Genomic DNA, 21,516 nt, shown 5'->3' on the forward strand with positions numbered 1-21,516 from the left:
TTGAGCCATGTTCCCAGCATGCCCTGCCCCCATTCAGGGTGCAGTCCCATCATGCACTGCTCTCCCATGCAGGCTGCATTGACTTCCCCCCACCACCGTCCCAGCATGCACCATGCCCCTTAGCCACACTCCCACCATGCCCTGCGCCCTCCCAACACGCCCTGCACCATTCCAACCCCAACCCCAGGGGGCGCTGCCGCTAACTAAGCCCAGCGCAGAGTGACCAGGCAACTCCCTCACAGCCCGCCCCTCCCTGCGCTGCCCGGCTAGCCCCGCCCCTTCAACTGGGAGGGGTGACTTGAGCAGCCTCGTTATGGTGCCCAAAATGGGGGTGCGGGGTTAGAGGTCTCACAGCGGCGGGGGGAGGGGTTTCACAGTGGCTGCTCCGGAGCCGAAGGAGCCGCCTTCGCCCTGAGGCCACGCGCTGGTCCGCGCAAAGCCTGGTGGGTAACGGCTGGCGCGCGATTCCTCTCAGCACGGCCGGACCGGGAGCTTCCTCCCCCTTTCCTCAGGTGCCCCCGGCCGGGTCGTTGGGGGAGGGGCGGGGGCTCTTCTCGCCTCTCTCGCGCTAGGTGTGGATGGCTGGGGGGGGGCACCCTGCTTGCCGCGTAGGGGGGCCTGGGCTCGGGCTCTGCTGCGGGCCCCGGGGCTGACACCGGCTGCCGTGCCCCGCCTGCTCCCGGCTGTGCGGGGCGCTGCGAGCCTGCGCGGGGCCGGGGGGATCGTGTTGCCCGGCGTCCCGGCTCGCGGTGTGGCGGGAGCGGCCCGCGCCGCTGGGGATGCCGGAGAGCCCGGGTCCTTGGCTGCCTGCGCCTCAGCCTTGCTCTGCGCCGCCCCCCAGGCTGTGGTCCGTGCCCCCCGCAGTGTCCTGTGGCTGATGGATGCCCCCCATAGTGCCCCGGGGGCAGGTGGGGTAGGACACACCAGTGCCCTTGCGGGGGTGCCCTAGGCCAGACCAACCAGTTTGTCAAAGGCACCTCGGACATTTTGGTGCTGGTCAGATCTGCAGCTCACACTTTAGAGAGGGATACGCAGCTGACACACGCGACCCATGTGTGCCAGTTTTATTAGGCATCTCCTTTTTGGCTTTTTTTAAAAAGCAGCAACCATCTAACTCTCTGACCCCATTTTTTTCCGCCTTCATACAGATCATGAGCCACAAGGTAGGTGTAAAAGTGTTGACCTGTCAGGCAGGTGGAGTGGCTCAGGATGGAGCACTAAAGTGTGTATGAGAAGAGATAACTGAGCTGCCAAAATACATGGCTTAATTTTTCTTGGGAACTGGTTCTTTTAACCCTTTTAAATGTATTGGGCAAAGAGGATGTTTCAGACAAAAATCTTTGGATTTTAGCATCTTGGAGAAACCTTTCTCTGTGGAGCAGAAGAATATGAGGTTCGGTGCCCTACATTATATGTGGGCCACCAAGAATAAGCTTGTGTCCTGAGCATACATAGCATAGATATAAAGTCTACTGGTTGCTGTCATGCAGTTGATCTTTGACCCTTAGTAGCTGTGATGTATAAATTGAAATAACTTTCAAGTTATTTCCAGTGCCTGGAAGTTGAAGCTAGAAAAATTCAGAATGAAAATAAGGTTTATTTTTAACAGTAATTTTTCCAATGGTTAATTACCCTCACTAACTGTTGTGGTAGATTCTCCATCAAATTTTTGAAATCAAGATTGGATGCCTTTCTAAAGGATCTGCACTAGGTCAAATGGGAATTAAGTCAGGGCAGTCCTATGCCTTGTGTTATGCAGGTCAGCCTAAATCAGTAGTTTTCAACTTTTTTCATTTGTGGACTCTTAAAAATTTCGAATGGAGGTGCAGGAGCCCTTTGGAAATCCTAGATATAGTCTGTGGACCCCATGGGTCTGCGGATCACAGATTGAAACCTCCTAGATGATCATAATTGTCTCTTCTGGCCTTAGCAATCTGTGAATCTCCTCATTTTTGGTCTATAGGGTAGATATTTTAAGGAGGAGAGTGACACTCAGAGACTGGCTCAAAGGGTCCTTCAGCGAAACTTAAGTCAGCGTTCTTTCAGCATCAGTAAAATGGATTTAGAAGACAACTATGGTAAGTATTTCTTTGCTGGCTTGTAACATTCATGCAGGGGCCTGGACTAGATGACCTCTGGAGGTCCCTTCCAGTCCTATCATTCTGATTCTATTCATGGTTCCTGCAGATACAGTGAGAGACAGCTTAGATCTTTGAAAGTATTAAAGTATCTTAAACTTGGTTAAAGGCGGGAGTGGCTTCTAGGGAAGTAACTTTCCCTCTAGGCATTAAGTTTGGTGGATATATGCATCTGTGTATTAGAGCAGCAGTTCACTGCACCTGATTTTGGGTCCCAGAATGAAAGAATTTGTGGTCTTCTTGCAGTTCAAAACCACACAAACTTTAGAGGCAATAAAGAATGATGTGGGTCAATATCACAGCAAGAAACCATACCTAGGTTTTGCAAGGTGGGTGTGAGACTGCTTGGGTAATATGTAGTTGCTGGGTGGGTGACTGGGTGTACTGAGACAAACTCTTCTAGGCAGCATATTGGGTGCAGACACGCAACACCATGCCCCAACCTTTGTGAGCCAGGAAGGCTGGAGTGGTGGCGTAACTCAGCTGTGTGTGGTTCATTTTATTTATTTAGCATATGCAATCTGGCTAAGCCACAGCGTTCTTATCAGTAATGTTCAAGGCATGAAGGCCTCCAGGAAGTTGTCATTTTACAGTCCTCCACTGTGTTTGTGGGTTCCCACACTGACCTAGTGGACTATGTCCGCCAGCTGCAGCATGTCAGTGGTCTGGAGAAATGGCCGATCCAATTAGCAGATTTGCTGTGTGGGGTACAAACTGGTTACAAAACTACAGTCATGTCTGGTGCAGACAGGGCCTAAATCAGTTTCCTGGGATCATCCCAGTAAAGTGACTTCTTATTAAGGCCCTATCCATGCCACAATTCATAATTTACTTTATTACCAGTGGCTGGCTCCAAAATGTGTTTGGCTGCAGACACAACATGGTTAATATCCTGTTAGTGCTAGGGCTGTCAAACGATTAAATAGGTTAATCACACGATTAAACAGTAAGAGAATACTATTTATTTAAATATTTCTTGATGTTTTCTACATTTTCAAATACATTGGTTTCAATTACAACACAGAATACGAAGTGTACAGTGCTCACTTATATTTTTTTTATTACAAGTGTTTGTACTGTAAAAAAAAGATAGTATTTTTCAATTCATGTAATATAAATAATATAGTGCAATCTCTTTATCATGAAAGTTGAACTTACAAATGTAGAATTATGTACCAAAGAAATTGCATCCTAAAACAAAACAATGTAAAACTTTAGAGCCTACACGTACAGTCAGTCTAACTTCTTGTTCAGCCAATTGCTAAGATAAACAAGTTTGTTTACATTTGCAGGAGATAATGCTGCCCACTTCTTGTTTACAGTGTCACCTGGAATGAGAACAGGTGTTCACATGGCACTATTGTAGCCAGCGTTGCAAGATACTTACGTGCTATACTTACGTACTTACATATGCGCTAAAGCAGGGATAGGCAACCTATGGTAGGTGTACCGAAGGTGGCACGTGAGCTGATTTTCAGTGGCAGTCACACTGCCTGGGTCTTGGCCACTGGTCTGGGAGGCTCTGCATTTTAATTTAATTTTAAATGAAGCTTCTTAAGCATTTTAAAAACATTATTTACTTTACATACAACAATAGTTTAGTTATATATTATAGACTTACAGAAAGAGACCTTCTAAAAACATTAAAATGTATTACTGGCACGCAAAACCTTAAATTAGAGTGAATAAATGAAGATTCGGCACACCACTTCTGAAAGGTTGCTGACCCTGCGCTAAAGATTCATATGTCCCTTCAACCACCATTCCAGAGGACATGTGTCCATGCTGACGACAAGTTCTGCTCAATGACGATCCAAGGCAGTGTGGCCCAATGCATGTTACTTTCATAATCTAAGTCAGATGCCACCAGCAGAAGGTTGAATTTCTTTTTTGGTGGTTTGGGTTCTGTAGTTTACACATTGGAGTATTGTTCTTTTAAGACTTCTGAAAACATGCTCCACACCTCATCCCTCTCAGATTTTCGAAGGTACTTCAGATTCTTAAATCTTGAGTCCAGTGCTGTAGCTATCTTTAGAAAACTCACATTTGTACATTCTTTGCGTTTTGTCAAATCTGCAGTTAAAAATTGTCCTTAAAATGAACAACGTGTTGGGTCATCATCCGAGACTGCTAGAACATGAAATATATGGCAAAATGTGGGTAAAACAGAAGGAAACCTACAATTCTCCCCCAAGTAATTCAGTCTCAAATTATTTAATGCGTTATTTTTTTTAAACAAGTGTCATCAGCATGGAAGCATGACCTCTGGAATGCGGCTGAAGCATGAAGGGGCATATGAATGTTTAGCATATCTGGCATGTAAATACCTTGCGATGCTGGCTACAAATGTGCCATACAAACTCCTTTTCTGAGGCGTTTCAGGTGACATTGTAAATGAGAAGCGGGCAGCAGTATCTCCCATAAATATAAACAAACGTTCTTTCTCTTAGCGATTGGCTGAACAAGAAGTAGGACTCAGTGGACATGTGGACTCAAGTTTTACATTGTTTTGTTTTTGAGTGTAGTTATGTAACACACATCTAAATTTGTAAGTTGCATTTTCACAATAAAGAGATTGTACTACACTACTTGTATGAGGTGAATTGAAAAATACTATTATTTTTACAGTGCAAATAGAGTGAGCACTGTATCTTTTGTATTCTGTGTCGTAATTGAAATCAATATATTTGAAAATGTAGAAAACATCCAATAATATTTTATACTTCAATTGGTATACTATTGTGTAACAGTGCAATGATTAAAACTGTGATTAATTTTTTTATTGTGATTTTATTTAATCGCATGAGTTAATTGTGATTAATATACAGCCCTAGTTAGTACCATGGTCGGGTAAGGGAGCTGCCCTCTTCAGAGGCCTAGCCTGGCATATGGTGCTGGTTTGATGCATTGGGGATGACTCCCCCCCCCACACAGAGTAATTAATGGATACACAGGCTTGGTGCTCTGGAACCACTGAATGAAGTTCAGGGCTTGTCTATACTACCTTTTAAGTTGATATAATTTATGTCAATCACGGATGTGAAAAAGCCACCCCCCAGAGCAACGCACCACCTGAGCTGTCCACACCAGCCCTAAGTCAGTGGGGGACACTCTCCTGCTGTCGTAGCTTCCGTCTCTTGCTGAGGCAGAGTAATTATGCTGATGGGAGAGTGCTCTCCGGTCAGCATAGTGCGTTTTCACCAGACTCACTAGAGCAGCACAGTAGTGTAGACTAGCCCTCGGACAGGACCCTCTTGTAGTATGACCACCCTTTGGTGCGCACACTCACTAGGACAAACCGCCTGGGCTTCAGCTCCTCCTGGGTCTGACCTCTGAGCGTTCAGCATCCCTGTTTCACACCATAAGCTGCCTGCAGCGAGTCCACCTGAATAGAACACCTGGGGAAACCTTGCATGCCCCCTTAAGGGGCCATGCACCCCCGACGGTGTAAAACAGAAGGGTTTATTAGTCATCTGAAACAACATAGAGCAGAATCTTGTTGGTACAGAAAGCAGGAAGTTAAAGCAAAGTCCATCTTGAGGAGACCCAGAGCCCTGGGTTCTCCCTACTGCGTCCCAAACCAGGAGACTGACCAGCTTTCAGCAGCTCACTCTCAGTCACACCCAGTTGCCCCTCCTCCATCCTGTATGATGTTACCCAGGCAAACTGGTCACCTGGCCTCCACCTCTTTGTTCTCTAATTCCTCCGACTGGCTCTTGCAGAGAATGGGCCTCAGGATACAGACTGTCCAACCATTGGCTGGGCCCAGGTAGCTAGATGGCACTTGTACCTTCCCTCTTGGGGTATCTGCAAAGCTCTCACACCCTTATCCCACCGCCTAGATACTTGTGCAACACATAGGGAAAACTGAGGCACACAGTATTCATACAAACATTGACAATTCCCACTTTGTCAGAAGTAGCCATTTGTCCTAATGACCTGTGTCAGTCTTTCTCAGTGGCCTGTCCCTCTGGTCTCTCTGACACTGTTTAGAAAGGCTGCAAGCTGGTCCCTGGTATCAAAAAAAATTGAAAAACACTGATTTATGTAATCAGTCTGGCCGGTCCCCTTACTTCCAGCTCTCTAGAGAACATCCCACAGTCTGTTGTCCCTTGTTCCTTTGTGTGCATGCCCTCTGTACACTGATACAAATGTGGGTAAGTAGCATGGAAGGTGTGAGGGGAGACACGTGTAATGGCAGGAAAGCTGCTGCACGAACACAAACTGAATCCTGAAGAAGAGATCTGTGTATGCTTGAAAGCTTGTGTCTCTCACTATTGGAAGTTGGTCCTCACCTACCTTGTCCCTTCTATGTAACTTTTAAGTGATTAAGGTGACTCATGCCTCTCTGAGTCCTAGTGTGGACTAGGAGGGAACATTTTCAAATAGTGCCTGTGACTTAGGCCCTCGCTATATTCAGTGGGTGTTGGGCTCTTAAGCACCTGCCAACCTCTGCACTTTATAGGGCCAAGTGCTCTGTAGTGCAAATTGCAGCCTTAACTCCAGCCATGTTTGTTTTAGTTTGATTTGTTTCTTACTCCAGCAGAGATGGCCTTTGAGCATTGAAAGTAAATGCAAAAGGATTTACTTCAGAATGCCATGCTTCTGCTGACCCTTAGCATGTCACTGCTATACAGCTAGCTAATTTGGTAGCTTCAAGGGTTTTTATAGTAATGTATTTCCAGCTCACTGTTCTGCATAAGTGTACTCATGGATATATACTGGCCACTCTGCACTACTGACTACACTTTCCTCATTTTTAATTTAATATTCCACTCACAAAAAGTCCAAAGTGAATTTGGTTGGGTGTACACAATGAGTGCCACTGTAGCAATTTTAAATTTTTGTCTAGGCTATTAAAAATTAATGGCTTAACCCCATTAGAGGAAAGCTCCAGTACCTAGTATGTTTCCACGCTTGTTAATTGTGTTGATGATGTTCTTAGATCTTGTTTGGCAGAATGTTTTCTTGTCTTTTATTCATTCTCCTCCAGTTGATGCTTTGGATCCAGAGAAGTTAATACAATGTCCATATGATCGCTATCATCAAATCCGAGCCTGTCGGTTTCCTATCATCTTATAAAGTGCAGGAAGGTAGGACAGGATGTTAAGGTCTCTAATGCACTTGGGAAATCATATTTTTGTAAAGCTAATGCATGGTGAGCTCAGTATGCTTTGTTGCCTTTTGCTAGAAGGATGCATTCACTTGCTATTAGACTGGAAGAAGCCATCTTTATTTCATATTTATATCTGTCATCCATTTACCACTTAGTAAAAGCATCCAGTTCATATTTAGTAATGCACTTCAGATCAGTGCATTTGCCCCAAAGAAAGGTGATATAGGTTCTTCAGAATACCTAGGTTAGTGATGGGATTCTATTCTCTTCCAGCAGTTCACTTGTGGGACCTGGGTATTTGCTTCCCACTTCAGGGCATGGAGCAAATGCAGCCAGTGTTATATGGATGCCTTCTGGCTGGCCAAAGCAAAAATGATCTGATGTTGCAGCTAATTCTTTAGCAGCTGCACTGCTCTGATTGCAAAATAAACCATCTTTTTTTATATTGCTAATAACTCTATTCAATGTACATCGGTCTGAAACTTTTTGTCTCTTCTCAGTCTTCTATTCTGGGCTAGAATGCTATATATTTAACAGGAGAAGCTGCTCCTTTCTTTTGTCCTCTCAGTCAGTAGCTTATTTTAACCTCTCCAGTGCTAGTGTATATTAGTTGTATTGATATAAGCACACTTATACAGATATAACTGCATCCACATGTTAAGATGATGTACTGTATAACTGTATTGGTTAGGAATCACACCCCTAGCCAGCATAGCTATAGTAATATAAAAACTGTGCAGAGCAGGCCTGAGCAGTGTGTGTTCTTCCTCTTTGTTGTCTTGCTCTTTTCTAAGGGTAGAGGCTCTTCATTCAGTGGGGGATAGTAGCGCTCTTCTGTGTCCACACTCGTTTACCTCTACTGGCAGAACGCCCCCAATATAGATGTGGCCTCAGCTGGAACATTGAGTAACTTCCCTCCTGTTTCAGGAGAGTTAAATTTACTGCAAAGACTTAAGCTCTAGTGCAGGCAGGAACTTGTTCTCTAGTCTGTTGCTTACTTAATTTAAAAATAAAGTGGCTGAATTTTTTAGGGTTTCAAGGCACTTACTCCCCGTGTAGGCTTATTAGGGCAATTTCATCTGTGCATCGAACCATGCCAGTGATGACACTGCAGGGGTTTCACTGTGTTTGATCTGGGGCTGATCGTCAATCAGATAAATTCAGGGTGGTGTTTAAATGTAAAAATGAACAACCATAGCCTCTGTTGGGAAATATTTTGCTAGCTGGCAGCTGGTATTGTGGGAAGCTAGAATGTTTAGGTTTTTAAGATGGGTTAATTAGGCTTTGAGCTTTGTTTTGAGAAGTTGGCCTTGGCTAGTTTATGAAGTCACAGTTGCGGGTGTGTGTACCTTGTTAACCAATTAGCAACTGCTTGCTTGCCTGCTGCAAGAGTATAAAGATGTATGCTGGAGAGAAATAAAGGACTTTTGCTGCTAATCAAACTGACTGAAAAGCTTTGTTCATATACGCCTGTGATGCAACAAATGGTGACCCCGACGTGATTGAATGAGGACAGTGTTGGTGGCCTGAACTGAAAAGAAGAAAAGGAGGCGCACCTGAGTCTCAGTGTCGGCGGCTAGGAGCCGCAGGGCGTCCGAAAGAGGCGCACCTGAGCTCAGTGTCGGCGGCGGCCGCAGGGCGTCCGAAAGAAGGCGCACCTGAGTTCAGTGTTGAGCGGCTAGGAGCCGTGGGCGTCCGAAAGAGGCGCACCTGAGCTCAGTGTCGAGTGGCAAGCCGCAGGGCGTCTGAAAAGGAGGCACACCCCAGCCCAGAGGTGAGCAGCTAATATGGGAACCACTGCATCAGCGGAAGAAAGGACGGTGCATGAATGTTTGATGCGCATCGCGAGCGGCAGGGAGAGAAGCTCCCCTCTGTCGTTATCCCGTCTGCTGCGGTGGGGACGGAGAAGGGGACTTTCTGTTCAACCAAGTACAATTTTTGATAAAACTGTTTGGGAGCGGCTAGGCTCCGAGCTTTGGAAGTCGGTGGCTCAGGGCGATAAGGCCTTCTCCTGAGTCCAGTATGGAATAAGGCGAAGGAGATAGTAGAAACTCTCACGGCCGAGGCAGGAGTGCAGGCGGCCCTTTCTGAGCTTTGCCGCCCAACGCCCAGAATGCCTTCTGTGTTGCGGTTGGAGCCAGAGAGTTTTTCGGTGGTGAGGACACGGTGATACCTTTGGCTTCAACCCCTACCCTATGGATGATGATGCCCCTGCTACGGCTCCACTACCCTCCAATATGACTATTGGCCCCGACATGATTGATCCTGCTACGGTCCCGTTACCCCCCGATACGCCCGAGCCTATGGAGACAGCCTTGCCGTATGCGCCCCCTCCAAAGCCATGCCGTGTCCACGGGACCTGGGGGTGCCACGATTGCGGGGGAACGAAGGGGGCTCGGGTGGAACATGTGCCAAAGCCATATCCCGATTTGACTACGTTTACTCAGTCTGATGCCTTCTATAAGGAGATGGAGCGCCAGGGTCGACAGCTGCAGCATATATGTGACAAGTTGGACCAATTGGAAGGTCTTCCACCTGGATCATCGCGATCGCATCTTCACAAGTGCTTTCATTCGACTCGCCCCCGCCCGCCTGGCCCCGGGACCCTCCAACTGGGGACCCTCCGGATCGGTACAGCGCTGGCATGGGGTTTTAAGAGAAGCCATCCTTGAAGGTCTAACACCTGAGGCCTTTCCGGTGATTACGCCAGACCCTCAACACCCTAATCATAGACGGTGGGCCCCTTTGGACTGGAAGTTGATCCGTGAGGCACAGAAATCGATCATGGCTTATGGACTAGATAATCCGTATGTACAGTCTATCATTGAACAGGTATTTGCTGGCCAAGCAATGTGTCCGCGTCGATGCGATTAAGCTAGCTGACATGCTTCTTACACCTACACAGAAATTGTTGTGGAAAGATGATTGGGCTAAGAGAGTTGACTTGGCTCTTGTCCGCAATTTGGATTTACCGGATGATGATCCTCGGCGCGTGGCCACTGCTGATACGTTTTTGGGAGCCGGTCGCTTTGTTGACCCGCATTTGCAAGCCCGCCTCGATCCCCGGATCCTGCAGCAATCGCAGGAACTGGCTTTGGCTGCCTTTAAAGCGGTGCCCCAGATGGGAAAGCCGAGCCCTCCCTACGCTAAAATTATGCAGGGCCCATCGGAACCGTATTCCACCTTTTTGGATCGCCTTCGAGAGGCTATTGATAGATCTCCTAATCTGACGCCAGAGGCCAGATCTGCAGTTGGACTTGATCTTGCAACCCAGAATGCAAATCCCACTTGCCGCGTATATTAGCCACCTTGCCCAAGACTGCGACCCTGATGGAAATGATTGAGGCATGTGGTAGGGCCGCTATGCTTGAGGAGACGGATAAGGCAGCAATTCATGCTAAGGCACAGGCCTCTGCACTGGCCGTGGCGTTACAACCCCTGCTCGGGCGACAGCGGGGGGCTAGAAAACCGACCCGGCCAGCCGGCCCCTGTTTTGGTTGCGGAAAACCCGGGCATTTCCGGCGGGACTGCCCTATGCAAAATGGGCAGCGGGCCTCTGATGTGTTACCTGAAGCTGCAACTGGCGCTTGCACACGATGTGATAAGTTTGGACATCGCGCCGCCGACTGTTGGGCGCGTTACAAGAAGGATGGAACACCGCTGCCGGAAGCGGATCACGGAGCGCCCCTCGGAGGAGCGGCGACACAAGTGCCTCCACCCGCCAACCCGGCTGCCTGGAACACCTCCCGGAGCAACCGTGGCAGTGCGGAGTGGATTTGGCCACAGCGACAGATGTAGTTTTACAGACTGACGAGGTTCAAGTTCTTCCTTCCAACACCGATGGTCCATTAGGATTTGGACTGAGTGCCCTTTTGATCGGCCGCTCGTCAACATCAAAACAAGGTATTTTTGTTTTGCCTGGCCTTATTGATGCCGATTATACGGGGAATATTGGGATAATGGTACGTGCCCTTTGTCCCCCTGTGACTATAACTGCTGGTACACGTCTTGCTCAGTTAATACCTTTCAAGGGATGTGTGCCCCGATCGACCCCGATTGACCGCGGGTCTCGAGGGTTTGGATTCACTTTGCGCAAGCCCACCCAAACTGCTCGGCTTCAGGGATCCGATGGGCGGCAGATCACTCAGGAAGCTTTTATTGGGGATGCAATGCAGAGTGGGGTAACTGAGGCACCTGTGACGACAGAGGTAGAAGATACTGTGTTTACCTTGGAATCAGAGCCCACTGAAGCGGTTGCAGCTGAGGCCCCCATGCAGAATGATGTAGGAGATGCACCATCTAACCTAGTATCAGAATGCCCAGGGGCAGTTGTAAATGGGGCCCCTCTACAGAGCAACATGTGTCCTCAAGAACTGCCTGTGTGTGGAAAGGGAGACGAAGAGGAGCAAGAGAATTTAGCTGTGCAGCTGGCAGATACTGGCTCACCCATTTTTAGTATTGAAAGCTCTGGGGCTCAAAAAACATTTGTGCCTGTTACAGCTGCAGCAATTGAAGAACAAATCATTGCAGAAACTGTAACATCTATGGAAACCTCAGCTGAAACTTTAAAGCCTTTAGAAGCAGTGCCTGGAAAACTATTTCCTGAACTAGTCCAAGATATTACCACTGCTCATTCAGGATTTGAGGCTGCAAACAGTAGGACTGAAGAAACTGCAACAGTGTCAGTATTAGAGATGACTGCTGCAATGGTGGATGGAATGACTGAGAAAGCAACAAGATGTACACACCCTGAGCCCCTGGAGAACAACTGCTTGTTAGCTGTGCCAGGATCCCGTTTGTTTGATCCTCCCTGATTGATTTAATTGATGGAGATAATTTTTGCTTTGCCTGAATGTATAGGATGGTGTCCTGATAATTTCCCCCGTAGAACTTGAACCACGATGGTGGTGGAACAGAAGAAAAAACACTCACATCATTGATCTTGCCAATGTCTAGAAATTCCTGACTAAAAGGGCATTGAGAACTGACCCTGGTAAAGAAGCAAAGAATTGCACACTGGCAGGAAAAAATTTGGGACTCCTGCTAAAAAATGTGGTATTGATTGGATTTTGGGGTTTATTTTACAGGCTGCGCCCTGTGTTGTGGAATTTTTTTTTTTTTAGCATGTATTGCCCTCCCTAATTGGATTGTAAATGATATTACCCCTCCCCATTACTAACCCCTGTTTTTTAGAGCCTATTTGTTTTTTGTTTTTAAAGTTTGAGAAAACTCAGCCAAAAGGTTTGTTGAGTATTCTCAAAGGGGGGGGAGTTTATGGTGTTATTTAGGCATAAATTTAGGTAATTTGGGAGAATGGCTTTGAATTTATGTGACCCAAAATACCTTTATGTAAAGTGCTTTGGATCGGGCCCAGGCAGGCACGCGATAGATAGAGAACTTGACGAGGAAAAAAGGATCGGGCCCAAGCGGGCAGGCAACAGACAACAAGCTTGGAATACTGGTTGATAACCTTGAGGGTGTAGTTGATAGAAAAGGTAATTAACTACTAGCGAGTAATGTTAGGCAGAGTACAAAGTTAACTCTGTGGTTGCTGGAGGGAATAGCAGTTGAATTTTGTAAAGATGCTAAAGAGTAAAGTTTTGGTGTTTTTGAAATGTTTGTAAATAAATTTAGGTAAAGTTATTAGTTTGTAATTGTTTGGTTATAAATAATTTTGTTGTATTAGCTGAAGAATGTATATAGTGCTATGTAATTGAAATTGTATTAGGCTTAAGGGCATATAAGTGGTGATGTTTTTTGTTTGTGTTTAAAGGTAGAAGTTAATAGTAAGAACCCTTAAGCTGTGAATAGCTTTGAATTTAGAAGTAAGCCAAGATGCAATTGTATTACTGTAAATGATTTAATTGATGAAGTGATTCCCCTGTTTTGTCTGAAATTAATAAGGGTATTTGTGTATTTTAAGTAATGATTGATTGCCCAGTAGGGGTATATTTGTTTTTGTATTTTAGATAATTGAGGAATATGGATGTTAGCTGCTTAGTATTTGATATACCATGCATTTGTTTACAGAGTTAAATTTATGTTCTGTGTCTTATGTTTGTTTGTTTGTTTGTTTGTTTGTTTTTCTGGCCAGAATTGTCTTTTGCGTTTTATGTGGTTTATGTTGTGTTTTTTCTAGGACCCCCCCTCCCTCAGTGTCAGTTTGATCGCCTGACATCTGAGGGATGATTTGGTAATAGAAGTTTGCCACAAGTTGGTGTGCTATAGAGAAGGGGGGAATCCTGTAGAATTTACACCATTTATGTGTTTGATTTTTGTGTATTTATGTTTGTTTTGTTTGATGTTGCTGCAGTGGAAGCCCTTATTGGAAACCTGCTTTGTGGGTGTTTGCATATTGGCAGAACCCTCCTGGCCCCTTGGGCCACTTGCGTTACCTGGAGGAAGGATGTATAGGTAAAAGTAGGGCATTGCGGAAGATATTGTTATGGTTTAGTTAGGCAGCTGGTGTTTAAATTTGCTTTTAGTTTTGCTGTGTAATAGATTGTAGTAATGTGATGCTATAAGTTGAAAATGTTTTGCTAATGTTTTTATTCCTTTTTTTCTTTCCCTCCTTTTTTGATTTTGGGTAGAGGGGGGAGGTGTTGGGAAATATTTTGCTAGCTGGCAGCTGGTATTGTGGGAAGCTAGAATGTTTAGGTTTTTAAGATGGGTTAATTAGGCTTTGAGCTTTGTTTTGAGAAGTTGGCCTTGGCTAGTTTATGAAGTCACAGTTGCGGGTGTGTGTACCTTGTTAACCAATTAGCAACTGCTTGCTTGCCTGCTGCAAGAGTATAAAGATGTATGCTGGAGAGAAATAAAGGACTTTTGCTGCTAATCAAACTGACTGAAAAGCTTTGTTCATATACGCCTGTGATGCAACAGCCTCTATCATAAACGATGCATATGCTTCGCTGTTTCTACACTGCATTTGTGCTCAGGACCTGAGCTAAGTTTTGTCTTTCCTTGTTTAAATGTTTTCAACCTATTTCAGGATGCAGATTGCACAAACCCTTCACTAGTGACTAGAAAATACAAGGGCTAGGATGAATTCAGTGAGATAGCACGTACTTTTTCTGTTTCTCTAGAACCACCCTGATATTGCAGAGCAGCTAGCCACATGCCCCTTTAATGCCCGCCATCAGGTTCCCAGAGCTGAGATCAGACATCATATATCAAGCTGTGATGACAAAAGCTGCATTGAGCAAGACATTGGTGAGAAAAACTCCTTTACAGACAGGGGCGGCTCTAGAAATGAAAGTGCGCTGCGCCGCCCTTCCCCGGTCCCGCGGCGGGTCCCCTCTTCCCGCGGCTCAGGTTGAGCTCCCGCCGGCATGCCTGCGGCAGGTCCACCGGAGCCAAATGCCGCCCCCCCGGGAAAGGGCCACCCACGCGCCTGCTTGGCGCGCTGGGGTCAAGAGCCGCCCCTGTTTACAGAGCCAAAGTCACTTCTGGAACTCTTGGGCTAACAGCGTTGTAACTTAATTTTTGCTGTTAAAGATTGTTACTCTGTTATTCCATAAGCAATCCTTTACCTGTAGTGCTATGTGATACAGAAGCAACAGGAGCCCTGGGAGACTTGAGTTTCATTCATTCTGTGTCCATGCAAATTCTCCTAAGCATCTGAGAGGCAACTGGCTTGCATTACATGTGTTATCTGCCAGAGATTTTAGCGTTAAAATGGGAACTGTACATTGTGCCCTAAACTGTGTGTGCTGAAATGAGATCTAGCTGGTAATCTGGACCGCTTAGAGCGGAAAGATAGTGGCCATGAGAGAGGTGGGTCTCCAATGCAGATCTGACCTGATAGTGACCAAAAATCTTCATAGCCTGTCTAGTGGCATATGTGAAATAAATTGGTCTCAGTCCAGTTCTTAATGGACAAGTGTCTAGATCATAACAATCCTCACTTCTGTGACTGGACCAGGAAGGCTGAGTAACTTTCCCAATTGAAGGTGGGTTCTTCCAGTTCAGAGTGGAGCAAGTTGGGGAGGGGACTATGGGGAAGCTTTCCTACCACTGCCCATGCTGTCGGCTCTGATGAGGAGTTCACTGTCCAGGTCTGTCACCCCAGCACCTAAATCACTTGGTTATGTGGGTCGTGTTCCAATGTCTCCCCCCACTGATGTCTATGTGGCTGTCACTACACTGGAAAACGTACCTGTTCTCTGGCAAAAGTAGAGTTGTACTGAAGCTAGCAATGATGTGCATGTTCATGTAGACAAGGCTTGGAGCATGACAGTAGTGGAAAAAATCCTGAGCAGATTTTTGTGACATGACAATAGAAACACACCTGAACCCTCTCCCAATGCGTATGTTGGAGCAGCTGCACCATTGCTGAAAAATGTGTGCAGAATTGTTTAGCTTTAGAAGAGGCTTAAAACAGGGATTGGCAAATGAGGGGCTGCAACCACCCTGCCAGATCATTTGATTTGGCCTGCCAAACATTCTGTGTTGTAGCAAACTCTCAGAGCTGGGCAATGTATAGCCTCTTAAGGTATGGCCCACCAAAGGGGTCTCATGGATTTTGTGTCCCTTTGCTACCTTCAAGGTGCCCATCCCTGGCCTAAAGAGTTTTTTGCTGCTAAGACTAGGGGAGTACTGATCAGCTTCCAGCGTATGCTGCTCCTCTCCAAAGCCTAGAGCTGTTCTGCAGCTAGGTCAAAAAATGATTAATGTCCCTAAAATAGGATTGTATTTTATCCAAAAAGATTTTCTCACTAAGAATTTTCTTTGCTTTAAGTGAGTCAGTCGAATAACTGCCACAGAGAGATGAACACTGTCAGCATGTGGCAGCCGTCCCCATGTGACGAAGACTGGGATAAAGGTGAGGAGGTTGATGACACAAGGTGGCTGTCAGCCCCTGCTATTCCCTTCTTCTTGCCCCCAAAGAAGTTACATGGACTAAGAGAGAGGTCCCATAGATCCCTCTGCACAGATCATGTGTTGGGACACCCAGTTATACTGTCCCTGAACAAATTAAGTTCTCCTGCTTCACAGGATCTACGACACGCCTGCTATTCTCTACAAAACATCTGTTGTTTTCCATATAGTCTGTTGCACCATCTGTGCTTTGATGAAAATGGAAATTGATGATGATCTTTACGCTTTATATTTCTCAATTAAATGCCTGCTTTGCTGTCACTTATGCCAAGTCTTAGCTCAAGTCTCATTCCATTTTGTAAACCTAGCAGCGTCTCTGCCATATTTCTCATTTTGTGTTGCTATGACGCTTGCAGAAGTTACTCAGTTCTGAGCCACAATGATGTCTGTTTCCTTTGGCAGAGCTACAGGAGCAATCAGATTCTGTGTTCGTTTGGGGCACGTTCAATAGTGGCATAAACAACAGGTAACAAAAGGTGTATTTCTTGTGACAGTGCTTTTCATAGAAGATGTGCTTTCAAACTACTTGTAACTCATGCTGCTGTGTTGATGGGCAGATGCAATTTACTTTTTTGGGGTGATGGTGGGGGAGTTCCCACTGGATGAATCAACATTCTTATGCCTCTTGGTCAGTGTTTCCTGTCTCCTTTTAGTTGCAGATCCATAGGAGAGTATAAGAACATACTATTGCTACCAGATAATGGTTACTCCTCTAGTTCTACTGTAGTACTATTAGTGCTGATGGTCCTGGATTCAATCCCCACTGGTTATATATTTATTGGGGGGGTTATTAAACATTAAACTGTTATGCTGGGCATGATAGAAATGCAGACTGATGTCAGCTCTTAGGCAATTTAGGCTTAAACTTCTGACACTAATCTAATCTCTCATGACCTGCTACAAGTAACTTTTAACAGCCAGGAGATTTTGCAGGCAGTTAGAGCCCTGAGTCAGAAATAATTTTATTTTTGAAGTGTAATCACAATGTAGGTTCGGAAAATAAAGCATAATGTGTCTGGTCATTATCTGTCTCACCCCTGAACAACCAAATCATTGTACTATGCCTTACCTGTCTAATCAAAGGTCATCAACGTACGGCCTCCTACAGCCTGTAACAGTGACACAGAATTGAAGGACTGAAAGGAACCTCGAGAGGTCATCTAGTCCAGGCCCCTGCACCCATGGCAGGACTAAGTATTATCTAGACAAGTGCTTTTCAAACCGTGGGTTGTGGCCCAGAAGTGGGTCATGGAACAGAAGGCACTGGGTTGCAGTGGCTCTGGTCAGCACTGCTGACTGGGCTATTAAAAGTCCTGTCGGTGGTGCTGCCCAGCTAAAGCAGGCTAATCCCTACGTGTTCCGACACCGTGCTGCGCCCTCGAAGCGGCCAGCAGCAGGTCCGTCTCCTAGGTGGCGGGGTGGGGGGGGAGCCACGGGGCTGCATGTGCTGCCCCTGCCCCGAGCACCGGCTCTGCACTGGGAGCTGGTGGGGGGCAGTGCCTGTGGGCGACAGCCACGCGGAGTCACTTGCACGCCTCTGCCTAGGAGCTGGACCTGCTGCTGGCTGCTTCCGGGGCACAGCGTGGTCCGTGGTGCCAGGACAGGCAGGAAGCCTTCCTCTTCACCCCTGCTGTGCCACTGACCGCGAGCTGTCCGAGATAACCCCGTGCCCCAGCCTTCAGCCCCCCCAAACCCAGAGCTCCCTCTTGGACCCCAAACCCTGTATCCCTGGCCCCAGCCTAGAGCCTTGACCCCCCCCTTCTGCACCCCAACCCCTTGCCCCAGCCCAGAGCCCCCTCCCACACCCTGAATCCCTCAGTCCTGGCCCCACCCTCAGCCCTCACCCCCACACCCCAACTCTCTGCCCCAGCCCTGAGCCCCTCCCAGACCCCTCATCCCCAGCTCTTTTGGATCATCTAGGTCACCAGAAAAAGAGTTTGAAGATCAGTGATCCAGACTATCCCTCACAGCTGTCTGTCTAACCTGCTCTTAAAAATCTCCAGTGATGGAGATTCCACAACCTTCCTAGGCAATTTATTCCAGTGCTTAACCACCCTGACAGGAAGTTTTTCCTAATGTCCAACCTAAACTATGCTGAAATTTAAGCCCCTTGTTTCTTGTCCTATTCTCAGAGGTTAAAGAGAAGAATTTTTCTCCTTTTTCCTTGTAACAACCTTTTATCTACTTGAAATCTGTTATCACGTCCCTTCTCAGTCTTCTCTTCTCCAGACTAAACAAGGCCATTTTTTTCCAATCTTCCCTCATAGGTCATGTTTTCTAGCCCTTGAATCATGTTTGTTGCTCTTCTCTGGACTTTTTTCAATTTTTCCACATCTTTCCTGAAATGTGGCCCCCAGAATTGGACACAATACCCCTGCTCTACTCCATGCTGATTAAATGTCAACTGAAGAATTACTTCTCGGATCTTGCTTACAACACTCCTGCTAATGCATCTCAAAATGATGTTGACTCATATTTAGCTTGTGATCCACTATGACCCCCAGATCTTGTTCTTCAGTGCTCCATCCTGGGCAGTCATTTCCCATTTTGTATGTGCGCAACTGATAGTGGAGTACAGGTCTGTGTCATCTTACGCTGGGGTTACGTTCAGCGGTCAGTGCGTAAAGTGAAACGGCGTATAGTCAAAATTACATTGAGTTGAATGGCAGGCGGAATCGCCCGCACTACAGGAACAGTATTTAAATTATTTTTCTCTTTTTTTGCCAGCCGCGTAAAGCTGAATTCGTGCATGTTAAATGCACGTAAGATGCAACAGACCTGTACTCTGGATTTGTCCTTATTGAATTTCATCCTGTGATTGGTTCCCCTGGGTGCCACCTGGAACTGGGGTTTCACTGAGCCCTGTGACTCACCAGCCTGGGCTCCCTCTTAGCACTGTGCTGCTGTGACAGGCTATAGACCGCTCCCACCAGCATTCACAAAGGCAGGGACACACCCAGCTGCAGTTGCATGCAGGCTTTGGACAGCCACTGCATGAACCAACAATAGAGAGACTACAGCCAAAATAACCCCCGGCCTGGGACCCCAGAGTTGTACCATCCTGCCCTGATCAAAACATCGACCAGTATGAATTTATTACCCAGTTTGCCATTCCCTCAATGTGGAGAGGACCATGCATACTTGTGTTAAGCAGGCTGAGATTTTTCCCAAGACACTTTGGTCACAGGCACACGGGTTTAGATAAAATCTATCTTCTGTAGTTAATAAACTTGTTTTTGCTTTGTGATTATAAGTGATAGAACACAGACCAAAGCGGATTACCTAGTAAATAAACAGAATCGCAAACTAAGCCTAAAATTCTAGAAAGATTGGATATGAATTAGCAAATTCTCACCCTGGCTGACAATATAAGCAGGCTTGCAGATTCTTAAGGGACAAGCTGCATTTGTTTTGCAGCTTGGGATCTCGTACCCCGTTCCAAGACTTTTTCTTTCAGAGCTTCTGTCTGTTCTTGAGTTGTAGGGGAGTGAAGACAACCGATGATGTCACTCTCTGCCTTGTATAGCTTTTTCATATGGCAGGAACTCTGTTTCAAACTTGGTTTCCAGACCAGTTTGTGGAAAAATTCAGGTACCCAAAATGGAGTCCAGAGACATGTGAACTGGTCACATGCCCTTGCAGAGTCGTAGCAGCCATAACTTACAGACTGGCCTTCCAGGAAGGCTAAGCTATTCCACAGCCAATTGTCTTTGTTGATGAGCCAGTAACCTTTGGCTTTTTCATTGTTGTATCTGAAAGGCTGGCTGTGGGTGTTTTCTAGAGTAAGCCCATCTGAAATATAGATACCTAGTCAATATTCATAATTTCAGATACAAAAACGATACATGCCTACAAATAGGATACTTGTATTCAGCAAATCATAATTTTCCCACTGACTCCTTACATGACCCATCTTGTACAAAATGCTTCATAATTATGCCATGATCATATCCTAATAATATTACTATGATGAATATGGAGTGTAGTGTCGCACATCCTATTTACTTCAGACCATTTCTCCAGTTTGTCCAGATAACTTTGAATTTTAATCCTATCCTCCAAGGCGCTTTCAACCCCTTGCAGCTTGTTATCGTCTGCAAACTTTATAAATGTGCTCTATGCCATTATCTAAATCACTGATGAAGATATTGAACAGAACTGGACCCAGAACTGATGCCTGTGGGACCCCACTCAATATGCCCTTCCAGCTTGACTGTGAACCACCTACTCTGTGTGAACGGTTTTCCAACCAGTTATTCACCCACCTTATAGTAGCTCAATCTAGGTTGTATTTCCCTAGTTTGTTTACGAGGAGGTCCTGCAAGTCAGGATCTAAATCCTTATTAAATTTAAGATGCACCACATCTACCACTCCCCTCCCCCATCCACAAGGCTTGTTATCCTGTCAAAGAAAGCTATTAGGTTGGTTCGACACGATTTGTTCTTGGCAAATCCATGCTGACTGTTACTTATCGCCTTATTTTCTAGGATTCTGCAATTGGATTGCTTAATTGTTTTCTCCATTATCTTTCCAGGTACTGATGTTAAGATGACTGGTCTGTAATTCCCCAGATTGTCCTTATTCCCTTTTTTCTAGATTGGCACTATATTTGCCCCTTTTCCAGTCCTCAGGAATCTCTCCTGTCTTCCATGACTTTTCAAAGATAATTGCGTATGGCTCAGATATCTCCTCAGTCAGCACCTTGTGTATTTTAGGATGTATTTCATCAGGCCGTCCCGATTTGAAGACATTCAACTTGTCTAAGTCATTTTTAACTTTTTTTTCCCCTGTTTTAGCCTCAGATCCTACCTCATTTTCACTGGCATTCACTGTTGGACATCTGCATGAAGTCTGCGTATATAGAGACAACTAGGGCATGTGTGCTGAGATGCCATTTACAGTTGAGGGCAGTGCAATATTTATAATCGATCTTTAACTCTGATTTTTCTTGCTGTCTTTGGTTTATTTATTTCTTGTTTGGATAACTGATTAATTGGGGATTTTAGTCAAAAGTAAATGGCATCAACGTATTCTACACTTTTGTCTAGCCTTTGCGAGAAGTAACTGTTCTGGAGAGTCTTGTCCGCATGCTCGTTTTCAGCTGACGCCATATTTGGGGGGGGGAAGGAATTTTTCCCAGGGAAGATTGTGGCAGGCCCTGGAGGTTTTTCCTTCCCCTCGCAGGCAGGGGGTGGGAAAAGAGGCTAAGGTGGGGTGTGGATGGGCTTATGTCTTGCAGGGAGGTCAGACTAGATGATCATAATGGTCCCTTCTGATCTTGAATTTGATTCTTCTTCTATGATTGCATGAAGGTTTGTTTAAATTAACATACTCTGTCTTCTTCAATGTTAGAAAAATACTCAAATATTTATAGTAAGATA

The 21,516-nt window shown here is 45.8% G+C and overlaps 1 pseudogene; it reads left to right on the forward strand.

Moving 5' to 3' along the window:
• Positions 1-231: 231 nt before the first annotated feature.
• Positions 232-21,516, forward strand: part of LOC120394732 — a 30,184-nt pseudogene continuing 8,899 nt past the window's right edge.

Source organism: Mauremys reevesii, unplaced genomic scaffold (assembly GCF_016161935.1).
Source record: "Mauremys reevesii isolate NIE-2019 unplaced genomic scaffold, ASM1616193v1 Contig76, whole genome shotgun sequence".
NCBI classification, from domain to species: domain Eukaryota; kingdom Metazoa; phylum Chordata; order Testudines; family Geoemydidae; genus Mauremys; species Mauremys reevesii.